Here is a 16,944-nt window from a genome sequence, read left to right on the forward strand (position 1 = left end):
GGCACTCTGCCTCTGCCATGACGCTCCTGATCCTATACTGAACTGAACATGAAACAGGCCAATCAGGATGCTCTCTGTCTTGAACAGCCACACACGCACTACCTCTCTCTCTCTCCATCCCCGTCGTGTGCACGCTACACTCAGATGCACAGACGATTTGAAGTTTCGGTCTCGTGTTTTTTCAAATACGAGAAAATTAACGTTTGGTTCCCAGACCACGTCTCATTGAGAAGTGGTGGCGCTAGCCAGGCGACAGCATCTCCATGATCAATCTGAAACAACACAAAATAAACATTTATTCCTTTTTGAAAATAGGCTAAGTCACAATTACACTCGTTTTTTTTATCATCAGTAATCCTGTTAGCGTTATCACTGTTTTTCCAAAATAGTTATTGTGATTGCTGTTTTGCTCAGCTAATAAGCTAGTATATTGTTGGAAAATAATAGCATAACCTTACAGTAAAGTTATCAATCGCTCGGCTGCTTGTTGTTGTCTCTGAATAAACCAACAGAGATAAAAAGCAGATAGCCTACCTTGATAAGTTGGCTGCGTCCTAATCCAACCGCAGGCTGTCTAATCATGTCAAAAGATTGATAGTGAGCAAACCAAAGATCCTTGATTAACGTTACTGCTTGGACTTCTGCATGCGTGGCAAGAATATGGGGTTGTCTCATAGCACTGTTAGATCTGACACAAACAACAATTGACTACTTTTACCACTGCTAGGTAATAATAAAAAATAATGAAACCAGCATATGATCAATACTGAGCCAACTATGTCTTCTTTTCCAGCCTTACTGTAGAAATAAAGTGACCATGGGAACATATAGTGCACCCCCATGGTTTCTAAATTTGTGCCATTCCAAAATACCTTTTTTTTTCTTTAGCAGTCAGTTGAAAATGAAGTAGGGACAGTCAATTTAGGAGCAGATCCGGCCCACAGTCAGATACCGTATGTCCGCTACAGGCGGATCTAAAGGCTTTTATGCGGATCCGGCCCAAAGGAAATTGCTATCTGGGTATTGTCAGCTGTAATTTACCCCGATATTTATAGCCTAACTGTCTTGTTCATACATCGGCACACGTCGCAGCTGAAGGCGCTCAAGTCAAGGTCGGCGAACTTATATTCCACCAACGACATCGTCTAACATTGCCATGATCGCAGAGAATAAAGCGGCATCTCATTGGACTGCAATTTTATCTTGCGTTTGCCTGTTGCTCACAACCTGCAGCCAAGAACTTTGCTAAAGTAGTTTAAAGTGGGTTAGCCAGTGATCGTTCTTGTCTGATAACTTCTACAGGAGGATCTATGATGCAACTACCCAGTCAGCAAAAGAATGTCTGCAAGACGTCTTGGAGATGTGTTCGAAAAGGTCTGCTAGACAGCTGTAAGATGTATTCTAGAGAGCGTTTGCTCATCTGGCAGACGTGAGACGTTAAGATCTTCAAACAGCGTTTAGCAGCCGTATTCCAGATGCTCATGAATACGTCATAATAGGACATTCATCTCCCTAACGTCTTACAAAGATCTTATAACGGTATTAAATATGCCGTTTTTACGTCTTGCAGATCATTTTTATTCCTTTACCCGCTGTATATCAGATGTTATACTAATTTCGTCTTGCATAATCTTTGACGACATTCAGCCGCCTTATTTAGCCTAGCCTAATTGACCGATCCCAAGCCCCGCCCCCTTTTACTATGTCACAATGAGGACTTCGGAGGACCTCGGTCAATTTTGAATTTTCTAGTGTCCATTCTGTATGACAATACGCCGGTAATGCGAATGCTATAATGTTTCTTTTGCGAATAGACTAAGTAACTAAATAACTAAAGAGCTCAAAAAGGTTAAAATATATGCCTGGGTACTTGTAGAAGTGACATCCCGATATCCTGACCGCGGTGAAACGCTACCACACACAGGCCTAACTTTGCATAACTTTGGATAGGCTGCTACTTTTCAGTAAATAAATTGTGTACGAAAATGTTCCCTTTATTTGTGTTCATAACTACACACAAAAACATAACTAAACCTGGTTTCCACTGTTAAAACGACAACATAAGCTTACGCAAAAAATTATACCTACCTTGTAGGAACTGAACTCACACACTCATACTCATAGCCTACTCATTCACATATCGCCTTACACACAACAAGAATACTTTCAGCTTTTAGGCACAGGCTACCTTGCCATGTTTAACTTGGAATAGAAGACTGTTCAAAGAAATAAGCTAACGATAATTTTTTCAACAAACGCAATATCCTACTGCGATGCATTATTGATGGCTGAACGAGAGATAGTCTTCTAAAGATCAAATCATGTGCCGATTCAAAACTAGGCTTTGCTGTTTAGGCTATGCAGTCTCGAAATCGCCAAAGGCCTACTACATTGCCCACATTTAGCCTAATCGGGCACTAATTAAGTCTTATGCAAGACAAATCATGTCTGCAATTGCTCTTGATAGCTCTGCCTGCCATGCAGATATGTCGTATGCGGTAGGTTTAAACTCGATAGATCTAGTGGTTTCTTTTCAATACACTTGTATCATGTTTATTTGAACTCTTCCTTCTAAAGCAGCCATTCAAAATAATAAGTAGGCTATCGGCCTACCAAAGCGAAGCTATCTCTCCACCTCCCCAACATGAGCTGCTTATAGGCTAGCCACTCTCCCAAGTTGCGTGGGAACTTGGATCTGCAGCACTTGGTCCCGTCTCCTTGAAATATGGTTAGATTTTGTTATGGCACGTCAACACCATATGTTTGCACAGACCTGTTTATTGAATCAGAGTCACATCTGCAGTAAATAAGGTAAACTACCTGCTCGTGATAACGTGCTAATTGTTTATCCCCAGTTAACGTGCATCGCATTAAGATCCGTAACACCGGATTGGTTTGTCCTCGATTTGTGGTGTTCCACCTTGTTGATAACAGCGGACATTGTGAATGTGTCCTTCCGCATACTGAAGGCCTTTCTGGCCTCTGTTTTTTGAATATATCAATATTACTTGACGCCCAGAAATCCAGCATACACTGTTACACCAGGCTAAATGGGGGTGCTGCGTCCCCATGTTGAACACGCGTTCTCACACACTTTCCTGCAAACTTGTCCGACTTAGCAACAGTAACTATGGGACTGACAATGGGAGGTGGGGCTTGGGATCGGTCAATTATCTTTAAGGCTACTATAAAGAAATACGACAAATGGGAGCTATTTAACATATAAAATATGTATTAAATATTAGAGGGATCTCAAAAAATCCTGCAGGTGGTTCTCTGCCTCCGCATCCGTTGATTGGAGCATCGGATTTCTCACAGTTGCGCCTGGACAAGAGAGAGAAACAGAATCGGTGTGAGAACAAACAATTTCGTCATTTCCACAACTGGAGCAACCTTTTACAATCTATGGGAGCAACACAGCAACAGTGTCTGGCGGACGAGAGCTTGGGTAAGTTAAGTTAAAATAGGCTACTCTTATTTTAGTGTAAGTGTAAGCTAGTGTTACTTGCCTTTGGATCCAATTGTGTGATGAGTGTAAATGTACAGGCCTCATTTATGTATTTAATAATTATTTGAAAGACAGCTGCCACTTAGGCTACAATCGCCCACGTGCCGTGTAAGTTACTTCTATATTGCCTGCATGTGCACAAGTTTACTGTATGTTTAACTTAGCGATTTACTGTAAACTGATTATTTTGTGTGTTAGACCAACTGCAATGCTTGATTAATTGATATTCTCACTTGTTTCTTGATACTTTCTTATTGTTTTGTAAATTGGTTTGGCGTGTTTCTGTGGTGGAAAAAGTATCCACTTTCCGAACCTCCAACCCAATTAGCACTCTGATGTCAAAGACCCGCAGGAGAACACCAAGACAAGAGATGTTGAAGACTGCTGATCCTTTATTCGCCGTATTGCAATGAAAATACAATCCAAACAGCGCCAGGACTGGACCGTCAGGCAATAAGCGATGAGTTGCAGCTGCCACCCCGATGAGATCTGATCTGAATGTGCCGGAGTTCTTTCTTTTATGCTCTCAGGGGCCTGGGAGGCGTTCCTATCCCCAGGAACGTCACCAGGCCCCTTTTAGCCAATCAGACCGTTTTTGGACTTGAGATATTGGTGGAAAACCCTTCTCATTTAAACATTAAAAAATGTTTGTTGCTAGGCAGAATACATGTGACCAGGTCCCATGTGTAATCTGTTACCAGGCAGAGTATGTGTTTGTTTTGGTTCTATGTGTGCTTTCACTTTTGGTTCTGTCTCCTCTTCTTGTAAACCCCTCCATTTCTCCTACTCTCCAACTCTGTCTGGTTTTACTTTCACTACTATTCCTTCTGACTTTCACTCTTAGTCTCTGACAGTCCAGTGACTTCCAGCAAATGTCGCATAACAGTTGCACAAACAACATTCTTATGATAAAATGGAATCATTTCTGATAAACCAATAATCATTTCTGATAAACCAATACATACAAGCCTGATGCCTTAATAAAATCACCACATTTCCTAAATAACATAATCTTAAATTAGCATAGCCTACATTTCGCAACTAGGCCTACCTAGCACAATGTGAAGTTTTTTCGTTTACATGTTCAAATATTGGTTCTTGTTCTACTATTTGAGCTCTCCACATATGATGGGCTTGAATATTTTAATATATATTTTCATAAGAGTGAAATGGTATGTGGGCTAGCTATAGGCATTGGAAATCTGTGTGAAAGTAGCTCAGTGTATGGGCAATGAGTGTACAAAGTGCCAATGTTGCAGCTACCCTAGATAAATAAATTTTGTCAAAATCTCTCCCCCACCCCACCCCCCTCAGGGCCAAGAATGAAACATATCGTATATTGAATGAAACATAAATCATACATAATTGACACTTTATACACGAAATTGCTATAAGCTGAGCTATTCCCATGTTGATTTTCGTGTGTCCTATTACCACACCATTTTAGTCCTATGAACATCACCGAAAAATGCTTGCTTATTCAGTGACGTTAGCCTTTAGAACGCTAGCGCCTTTGATCTCCATTGATAATGGTAACAACTTCACCTGTCGTTAACGTTATCCAATAACACGACATAGATACATGTCATGAATAACGTAAATGTTGTGCTTAAACTCATCTATACTAAAATAAATTTAAGTCATTAAAAAGTGGACATGTCTACATAATATTGTACCCAATACTGCAACTCAATTTTTTACATTACGCTTAGGAAACAATTCTGCTAACCTTGCTATGCCACGTGAAAATCCATCGACCACCAACAGCATCCACCAGCTGGCAAATCCCATAGACAGTAAATCCGAGGCGCAGCCAGCAACTGAGCGCTGTGTCGCTCTCCCTCCGTTTTAAAGGCATTAAACCGGAAGTGAATTACAGGCAGCCTCTGGTTGTCAGCTCTCCCAAGACGCACTCATCTCTTCACAGCAAAAACATTGATTGGTGCAGAGCTGAAGCATCACACATAAAGGAGCACACAATCACCTTTAGAGGTTTACCTCTGGTCACTCCATAGACTTCTGAAAATGACATGGGGACACTGGTCCTGGTGTTAAGATGTTATGTAAAACTCCCATGATTTCATTTAGTCTTTGGAAATGTAGAGGCCGACTGCAATTGCTTGAAAATCGTATGGTGTAAGCCCACCATAAGGCTTTTGAAAGGATAAATCATGAGAAAATATTTTCAAAAGTGCTCTGTAGAAGGGCCCCCAAGATGCATACTTGGAATACTAATTTTCTGTTATGCCCATCAGACAATGCATCTAAAATGTGGTAGTGCTCTATCCACCCTTTCATGTAGGTACCTAGATGGTGTGGTGCCAGTCCTCTATTTGTGTTCTCTACATGAGTGGCAATCCTCAGAAACAATATATGTGAGTTTGTGTTGCCTTGACAAACCTGAAAAGTGTCTTAGAGGCCTTAACCAGCCCTAAAAAGAGCTGTGTGTGGTAATCATTCAGGCTTAGAAAACACTGGCTAGAGCAGTGATCCTCACTTTTTTTTCTTTTTCATAAGAGCCACATTGGCAGTGCAAAATCAAAAGGAGACACTTTTACGACAACATACTAAGTCACCTTTGCAAATGTGCATTTCTGCATATAAATTGGACATCCCACAAAAAAGAAATAACACAGCCAATACATTTTTATTTAAGACCAGATTTACTTTAATACTGGGATAAGCGGAAGCTGGCATGTATGTCCTTGACTTTCTTCATGCTGTATTTTAGTATTAGTAGTAGCATGTTTGACAATACCCTCCTTAGGAGGCACCATTAAGGCTTAATAACTTCCTTTCACCTTCATTACTGTATTTGGGTGAAGGGGGAAGTATAATTTAGATGTTTGTGTTTTTGTAGTGCAGTATTGTATGTTTATGAATCACATTTGAAAAAATGCATTGACTGTTACCACATACAGTGGGTCCCATTTAGAAGTGGCCACTTCATTCGTGCTTTCCGTGAGTCATGCACCTGTGTGAAATGTATTACAACTTATCGCCACAAGGTGGCAGTTTAAGTCTGCTGTAGCATTTGTAAACAGGGCAGCGGATTGCATTCAAAGGCATTGCAGTGGCAGTGAGATACTGTAAGCAGAACGAAACTTAAGATCACCTTGTTGAAGTCATACAGTAGACTAGGCTAAATCAGAGCCAGCTTGATGTTTTTATCAAGCTGGGGCCAGAGGTGATGGCCTTTGGCGAACAGTTTAGGCTATACTCAAAATAAGTAAAACCAAATTTGCCGAAATCTTGCCAAAGCTATCATGCGAGCCACCAATTATTGCTTGACGAGCAACTGTACTGTAGATTGATTTACTAATTATGTGTTTGTTAGATACATTGATCATGTATGTACATCTCTTCCCCACCCCCTCCCCCATTTACTACTGCTATGAGAATGTTCACATGGCCATGCTGATCAAAATCGTCATTTTACAAATTCGTAAGAATTTGTCCTGAAACTCCCCAGATTAATGTTGAGCTTGTTTAAATGGTCTGTTTATTTGTCTATTATTTTGTTTTCATAAGTGAAACACATTGCTAGTTTTGGAATTACAGCATGTCTCAGTGCACCATGAGGTGTCAAGCAGTGTTTAACAAATGTTTGTGATTACTACACATTAATGTTGTTTTTGTAAAAACTGTAAAATAATCAAATGTGTTTTGAGTTATTGGTTTGCTCTGTAAATATTGTCAAAAGCTATGAAAAACCATGACCTTTAGGCTACTTGCATACAACTATACAAAATGGTAGGAACCACTAAAACTCTCAAAATTTAGATTGATTGTATGGTGAGATTGGCTGTTTTGTAAGAATTAAAATCACTGAATACTTTGCTATAGCCTGCACAATTGAATTTGCCATGTTAAACTGGTATAGCCAGGATGTGTGCTTGCTTATATCCATTCAGACTTGCTAGGATGTCGTTAGCTATGTGCAAAGTGCTGCTGTGATGTCAAATGACAGCCTTTTGAAGGTAAGATGATGATCAGCTAGCACATATTTCTAAACCTAGCAGATGACGTAGGCTATACTGGAATAAAGCGTATTTTAGACATACAGATTTCCAGCAGATGTAGAACTAAAATGCATCTTGACGGTGAAATAGCGCCGACATTTGTAAGATCAAAATAAGACATTCTAAATGGAACGCGATCATATTTAAGACATTAAGATCTCCAGAAGATGTAGAACTATTACACACACTGACAGTGCATATGCCGCCGCTGTTTGTAAGATCAAAATAAGACGTTCTAAATGTAACGCGATGTAATTAAGCTGTTCAGATCTTTTCCAGACGTCTTGGAGACGGATGTGTGCTGACTGGGTAGGGAGGCAGAAAAGGCTAACATATTTCTCTGTAACATTTCCAAAATCCAAGTGAACAAAACACTATTCAAATCAGAATGATCTACTGATATCTTTCTCCGCTGAGTTTGTTCCTACTATTTGCCACTTGCCGTGCATAGCGTGCGAGAAGGGCGCACCATCAATAAATATTAGCCTAGGCCCCAGGCTACTGTAAAACGTTGGCTGACATTACCAACCTAGCAATGCTATCTATGCAACTGCAATATGTCCAAAGGTAATCTACGATAGGCGACTACATCAGACTACTGATGTCTCCGCATATTGCATATGGGCAGCTGTCTGTACTGTCAAACGTATTTAACTTAAGCCCACAGAGGGCAATATAGTATTAATAGTAGTTAGTATATACAAATATAATTTAGGGCATTTCTCAGATTTCAGGCCTATTTGGGTTGATGGTCTAGAAATCTAGACGCGCCCCTAGCGGCAGCCAGGGCTAGTCTAGCAACTCTCCGTTGGCTTGTGAGCTCCAGAAATCGAAACTTAATCAGGTCTTTGAAATCGTGTATAGAGTCGTTTGGTGGGCTTAACATAATGATTGATGCCAGAGTTGCAACGGTTTGGCTTGAATTCCCTGCTACTTGAAAACAAATATCCTATTAGGCCCCTATTATGCAGCAGAGGGAATTTGAAAGACAACTGATTATCCTGCCCCTCGGACTGAGCACTGCGAACGGTGAGTGCCCAGACCCTACATTTTAATGTGGGTCTGGCTCGCCAGGCTAGGTTACTGACATTTAAAAAAATAAAATTCAAAATTTTACTAATTGGTATGCATCAAATTATTAGTCATTTTGATAGGAGTAACCTTGTGAGCTTGGTTGAGGCATTTTTCAGGTAAATGTCATTACCATCACATCATCTAATATGTACATTTTAAAGATGAAATGGTCAATGAATGATCAATTATGGTTTCACATGAAGTCTATTTTATCTTGAACTTATTAGAATTGTTGAATTTTACTTACAACATGAATTATAGTCGTTTAAGTAGCCTATCTTATTTTTTCATTTTTTCACTCGACCCTGGCTTGGAATTTCATTTATTTGAAATAAATGCCATATATCATATCTGTTTTCATCCAGTGGCAATTTAGACTGTCCAACATTGTCAAAAATATCTAATTAATGTAATTTATACATAATCTATTGGCAAAAATATGCATGGTGATGGTGATGACATTGCAGTTCTGGTAATGACATTTGTTGCGGTGATGACACTGATCGTAATCTATTGCAATTAAATGTTTATAATTTAGAAACCCAAGTTGAACTGACTTTGTGGAATTTTTAAAAAAATTTATTTTAAAAAAGAGTACTTTAAATGTATCTGCAAAAATGTCATCACCAACACAGTCGTCATTACCACTACATTTCAAGCTATAATGTGCTGGTAATGACTGTGTTGGTGATGACATTTATACCGAAAAAACTACCCTGAGAAGCAAAAATGATCACCATGCAAGTGTAGCTAGCTTTCTACATGTAATGTACATCATTTAAACTATTAAAGTCATTTTAAAATTTCAGGAATATTCAAAAATACAGAAATACAATGTGTATGGTAATGTCACATAATAAGTGTACATGCCCAAAACGAGGAATAAAGAGTAGATTTTCTTATGTTCATGGACATCAAGGCATCAATCTTTCTGCTTGACACCCATGTATTCCACTGTGATAATAGATGACCATGGTTACCAAATATTGTTTTGATGAAAAAACAGTAGCAAAGTGCCTTTATGTAGAGTGTGCTGGTAATGACTGCTAAACCATGGGACAGGTAAACATTAAGCAAAATAAAGCAGGAAATGCATATATATGCATAATGTGTGCATGCAGTTCATTAGTTCAGATAACATTTAATTCATATGCATGATTTTTTAAATGAATTTTTGAAAAATAATGTTTGAGATATGGCACAATATGTGAACTCTGGTTGCGGACAACACCAAAACACTGACATTGTACCATAAAACACCAATAAAATGTGTCTAAATCATGAGTAGGAGCAACCATTAAAAAAGTCTAGGCTTGTTTTTCTTTATACTAATTAGTGATGCTAAACATTATTAGATTTAATGTGTTTTTAATAGAATTACACCCTGTGGACAGAAATAGGCCCCAATTCATCTGGGAAATACCCAATAATGGCGATGGATGTGAGGAGTTGGCTGTACGTTTAGCCTATTTATCCTATCTAGCCACAAGTCTCTCCTGCGCTGACTCAACTCCTCAGTCTCATTCTCTTCTCGTTTTCTGACCATAGCTGTCAACATTGAGCATTGAAAATAAGGGAGATTTTCTGGGTTACTCACCCTAAATACAGTGAAATTTCAACATTCGTCTTTCTGTTGCAATCCCTCTGCTGAGAGTTAGCTGCTGCACTAAACGAGGTGTGGTGTGAAGTAATGAGACTTTGCTTAAAGATTCGTGCTCTCTCCCACACTGTTCTGATCACTCTAGGTCGCCTTCAGGCAAGCAAAACGGATGCTTTAAAAACATATTTTCGCTAGAAGGGCAGGGGGTAGCAACAGGACAAGAGACGGACAAGTCCGATGGGGCTAATGTTATGACAGTAATAAAATATGGAATATTTTATGGGAAAATATTAAAACAAGAAGACAACTGGAAAAAAAGGTATGTTTCTGACAGTGGGTGACTAGGGCTCTTTGCTGTTGTTAGAACGGCCTGTATTGCTGTTGTTAGAATGGCCTGTAGCCTATTGTACAACATAGGCCTACCATCACGTTAAATTTTGTACAAATAAATAAATAACCTACAGCGATAATACCGGTGTTATACGGTAACTGCCTTTCATGTTAACTGGCTGGACTGTTTACTTTGCCTCTGGAGTTAACGTAACCACCCCTTCTCTTGCAGGTGTGTTCAGCCAGAGAATGTCTAATAAGGGGAGAACTGCCACTCTCGGAAAACTTCCGGTTTCTGAACTGGTTGCAGTTCCTTCTGTGGTTCCACATTTCGTCGTCCGCGAGTGCAGAATGCATGGAGGTCTATGGAGCTGCACCCCTCAAAATCCACTTTTCGGGATATAATTTTTTTTTTTCAAGTAATTTGAATATTGTATTCGAAAGGGGAGGCAAAGAAAATACACTTGGTTGAGTATTATATTTTTTAAAGTCACTTAATTGTTCTAAAAAGCCTTTCAAATGTGTCAATGACGTCATTCATTAGCACAATGCTAGCGTGTTATGTGCAACAACGACCCAACCTGTAAAGAAATCAAAAGGACATAAGTACTTTCGTTCATTCAACTTTTGACCTATAACCCATGTTGAAGTTATACAAACTACAATCAAATCTGAGATTTGTCAACGATAATCAGGTGAAAGAGACAAATTTAGCCGTCTAGCTCCATTGACTCCCATTCATTCTGCACTCATGGCGATCGCCCCCAGTGGAACTCTGGTGGAACTGCATCCAAAATTCGGTACAATGGGACTTAATACGGAGTGGCAAGGCTCTCCGTAGACGGGCTCTGGTTCAGCTGATGAATTAGCCTCCGATACCTGGACGCAGATTCGTCTGTTTAACTAAAGTTCAAATAGACATGTTTGTGATGCTCCACTTTGTTGTTAAAGCTTTACAACACGATGTGTCGGCGTTGGAAGTGTCAGGTTGTCTGTAGTAGGCTAGGCTACATGCGCTGGACCATGAATATGCCACCAAATAAATAAAACTAAATAAACTCCACGTGGGTCTCGAACCACTACTAAATTAAACTGCTTGCATGATAACCTGACATTTACCTGCTTGCGCCACTAACCAAGCTGACACAACCTAGAGAAATTGGCAATACTTATTTACTAGGCCTAGGCCTACAAGTAAAATAGGTCACCTAGTATGTTATTGTGTTTGTAGCAGGTTAACACAGTGGATCATGGTAACTGGCTACTGTGTTATCTTGCTGCATTGCCCAAGCCATTTAGACCTTCAAAGTATAGCCTAGGCTTAATGGTTTTTACGTTTCACTGACTGCTGGTCAGGCTGCCCGCGGCCACCTACAGTAGTCTATCTTCAGCCTAAATTGAGGAAGCATTGCTTGTCTAAAAATTTATACATTTAAAAAACTGTGAATGGCGAGGATTGAACCCGTAGGCTAGTCTAAAAAAACATTGTCAACGCATCAACCTGTTGAGCCACATGCAACTTATCACTTGATAAGAAATAAATTATTAAAATATATATAAATCCAATACATCTCAAACCTATGTTAACATGTCAAAACACGAACGTAAATAGCCTAGGCCTACGTATCTTGTGATATTTGATATTACATATCTTTTGTGATATGTAACATTTTGTGTAAAATGAAGACATAGACTTCTCCTGCACATTGTGCGTTTCAATGCGTGTTTCACGTTCGTTGTGATATGCATCAGGTTAATATGCAGATTATAGTTCTAGTTTTGTCATTCGAGTTCGAATCTCATAGTTGAACTTTTTTAGAAGAGGCGGCCACAGCCTGGCAGCAATCAGTGAAACGTTTGTAAACTGAATCATGATAGGCTACTTTGGGCAACATTGCAAGATAACACAGTAGCCAGTCACCATGATCCACTGTGTTAACCTGCTACAAACACAATAACATACTAGGTGACCTATTTTTACTAGTAGGCCTAGGCCTAGTAAATAAGTATTGCCAATTTCTCTAGGTTGTGTCAACTGGTTAGTGGCGCAAGCATGTAAATGTCAGGTTATCATGCAAGCAGTTTAATTTAGTAGTGGTTCGAGACCCACGTGAGTTTATTTACTTTTATTTATTTGGTAGCATATTCATGGTCCAGCGCATGTAGCCGACTACAGACAATCTATTGACGTGCTACTTCAACCACTCACATCGAAGCCAACCCGTGACGCTGATAACAGTCTCACAGTCGCTTCTACGCTATGTCACATCTATGAAACTCCCACCCTGCGTCCTGATTGGCTGTACCATAAAGTCGGTTGCAGAAATCACTCTCAATGGAAGAGGTCCCAGATGGATGTGAGTGAAGCTAGGCGGAGCTAAGCGGAACGAAATTCATCTGGCGAGAGTCAGGTTATACAGTAGATGAGGTTTAATATAGTTGGAATGACTGAACAGTTAAATAGGTGGATAGTTTAAAAGGTTCAATTATTTGCTAGGTAGATGAGGTTTAATATAGTTGGAATGACTGAACTAGGTAGATGAGGTTTAATATAGTTGGAATGACTGAACAGTTAAATAGGTGGATAGTTTAAAAGGTTAAAGGTGCGATTTGTAGGATTGTTACCGAACGTTCTGTTGGCCAAAATCAAAACACTGTTGAACGTTCTCAAGACTACCAGACGTGAGCCTCTTCTGGGTTGCCAGATGTAATGAAGACTTAGCTAACGTTAGTTGACCTGCAGCTGCTTTAACGTTTCTCCAACCATGACCCAGCTACACATTACGGAAACAGTGAAAACAAAAAATACCTCTCTAACTAACATAACATATTTAGCTGAAGTTAGCGATGCAGATGAAGTTTAGCATAGGCTACCTGTTGTGGAGAAATATGGCCAGCTCTACGTCAGACTTGATATTCTTCGTTTGACGAAGACGTCACCATCTCAGGAAGCTCCTCCGATGTCCACTTAATTTGTTTCTTGTTTTAATTTTGGAAATTTGGACTTTTATTTTGACAAGTTGTTGTCATTCTGTCTTCCACATTCATGAAAGGTTTGGTATGAATGTTGAGTCATGTCTCATGAAACAGTCATGAATGCTTTATGTGCAGTTTATGACAGCTGCTATGAATGTGTTATGAACTCACCCGTCAAGTAAAGTGTTACCGACCTACTCTAGGATGTATTACAACTTGGAAGCTTGATTCGTGTGCCAGGCTACACTTTAAATTTTAGGCCAGACTAATGCAGAAATTAGTAACGTTAGCCTAGGCCAAGTAAACATACTCTGTAGCCTATGTTGACGACACAAGCGTTATACCTCAACTTCTATGCGTGTGTTTTAACAATACTTTGGTCATATGGTCCGTTTTCAAACAGTATGGCTTTTATCAGGTCCCTTTCCACAGGTGTATTTAATCAAGAGCCAGATAGTATCTGTACAATATGATTAGGCTAGACTACTGTATCTGGTTAACGTTAACGTTGGTTAGTGAGCAAATGTAACGGCTAACCGGTCACTTTAAAGTTGACGACATACAGTAGCTGCTAGGCCTATTAACGCTGATAAAGTGGGTGCTAACGTTAACTATTCCCCTAACGTTATAACGTTAGTTTGGCTATTTGTCACCTATCATTTCATACAACATAATGTTTGACGACATAAATGAGTCAAATGCTAAAAATCGGACCACTTACCGTGTCTGTAATTAGAGAAGGACAGTCAGTTACGAGCAAGTAGCTTAAAGTGGGATCACGGCAGGCGAGAAGACGAACGTTCAGAAGACTCACAGCTCCAGTGGTAGAGGTTGATTGCGTTCAGCTGCAGGTCACGTCATAATGCTAAAAGTTGCCGCCAAAGCGGTCAATGTTAACTCAATGGGAATTTGTTGCTCTTTTATAAGTAAATATCTCAAAAGTATAAAGTTCACAAATGTAAAAAATACATTGTACAATTGTCCGTTACAAGACCTTTGTAGGAGTGTTTGAATGACGTCAAACAGTTCAGTGGTTTTAGTGTCATTAAACGTCAAACTTGGTCGGAAGAAGAATAACTAGAAAAGCATTTCCTGAAGGAAATACAGTGCATGAAAATGCAAAAAATATGATGTAAAATATCATACAGAGTAAAAACAAACTATATCGGTTGCTAGGTAGATGAGGTTTAATATAGTTGGAATGACTGAACAGTTAAATAGGTGGATAGTTTATATAGTTAAATGATTTGCTTGGTAGATAAGGTTTAATATAGTTGGAATGATTGAACGGTTAAATAGGTGGATAATTAGGATTGAACGGTTAAATAGGTGGATAATTTAAATGGTTAAATTATTTAGGTAGATAATTGACGATAACTGACAGTTGGAATGGCTCTAATGTTTGCTAGCAGTTATGCTAACTATGTTATCAAAGATAATAATGTTAACCAAGTTACTTAACTTAGTTAACTTAGCTAATGTTTTCATTTTTAGTAGTTACGCTACTAGCACTATGTTAACCATGTGACTTAGCTAACCTAGCTAATCATTTTTAGTAGGTATGCTAACTATACGAATTAACATGTTAACATGTTAAGTATGCTTACCATGTGACTTAGCTAACTTAGCTAATCATTTTTAGTAGGTATGCTAACTATTCTAACTAGCATGCTAACTATGGTAACCATGTTACTTAGCTAACTTAGCTAATCATTTTTAGCAGTTTTACTAAAAATGCTAACTATGTTAACCATGTTACTTAGCTAACTTAGCTAATCATTTTTAGCAGTTTTGTTATAAATGCTAACCATGCTAACTAGCTACAGTGGGTAGGAGTCATAGTTGATGACAAGTAAGTTACAATGGCTGAACAGTTAAAAAGTTCAGTAGTTTAAAGGGTTAAATTGTTTAACAGTAAAATATTGTAGTGAGGACTTTTATTTTGAAACAGTTTTTGGCAGAGGAAGCAGTTGAACAGGATGTGTAGTCTTAATAGGGCCAGTTGTATGCTTAAAGCCTGAGACTGGCAGTTGATCCAGGTGGCCTGAACACCTGCCATAGGATTCTAATTGCTTAACGGCCGTATTGTGATGTCATAATCATAATGTCAAGTCAATGGGGAAATTTTGATTAGTTTTTAATTAATAGTTTAAAAAAGTATAAAAGTTACAAACCTGAAAAATACATAGCACCCATGTCCTAAGTAAGACCTACGTAACATAGTTTGAATGAAGTTTCTACGTTAAACGGTTGAAGCTGCATTAAATGTGTTAGCGGAAGAATAAGAATAAGAACTAGAAAAGCATTTCCTGAAGGAAATACAGTGCATGAAAATGCAAAAAATATGATGTCAAATATCATACAGAGTAAAAACAAACTATATTGGTTGCTAGGTAGATGAGGTTTAATATAGTTGGAATGACTGAACAGTTAAATAGGTGGATAGTTTATATAGGTAAATGATTTACTTGGTAGATAAGGTTTAATATAGTTGGAATGATTGAACGGTTAAATAAGTGGATACTTTAAATGGTTAAATTATTTAGGTAGATAGTTGACGATAACTGACACTTGGAATGGCTCTAATGTTTGCTAGCAGTTATGCTACCTATGTTAACAAAGATAATAATGTTAACCAAGTTACTATGCTAACTAGCATGCTAACAATGTTAAAATGCTAACCATGTGACTTAGCTAACTTATCTAATTATTTTTAGCAGTTATGCTAACTATGCTAACTAACCTGCTAACTATGCTAACCATGTTACTTAGCTGACTTAGCTAATCATTTTAAGCAGTTTTGCTAAAAATGCTAACTAGCATGCTAACTATGCTAACCATTTGACTTAGCTAACTTAGCTAATCATTTTTAGTAGTTTTGCTAAAAATGTTAACTAGCATGCTAGCATGCTAAATATGCTAACCATGTGACTTAGCTAATCATTTTAAGCAGTTTTGCTAAAAATGCTAACTAGCATGTTAGCATGCTAACTATGCTAACCATGTTACTTAGCTAATCATTTTTAGTAGTTTTGTTAAAAATGCTAACTAGCATGCTAGCATGCTAACCATGCTACTTAGCTAACTTAGCTAACTAGCTACAGTAGGTAGGAGTCATAGTTGATGACAAGTAACAGTTACAATGGCTGAACAGTTAAAAAGTTCAGTAGTTTAAAGGGTTAAATTGTTTAACAGTAAAATATTGTAGTGAGGACTTTTATTTTGAAACAGTTTTTGGCAGAGGAAGCAGTTGAACAGGATGTGTAGTCTTAATAGGGCCAGTTTGTATGCTTAAAGCCTGAGACTGGCAGTTGATCCAGGTGGCCTGAACACCTGCCATAGGATTCTAATTGCTTAACGGCTCTATTGTGATGTCATCAGCCCATGTTAAGTCTATGGGGAAATTTTGAACAGTTTTTAATTAATAGTTTAAA

Source organism: Alosa alosa, chromosome 1 (assembly GCF_017589495.1).
Source record: "Alosa alosa isolate M-15738 ecotype Scorff River chromosome 1, AALO_Geno_1.1, whole genome shotgun sequence".
NCBI classification, from domain to species: Eukaryota; Metazoa; Chordata; class Actinopteri; order Clupeiformes; family Clupeidae; genus Alosa; species Alosa alosa.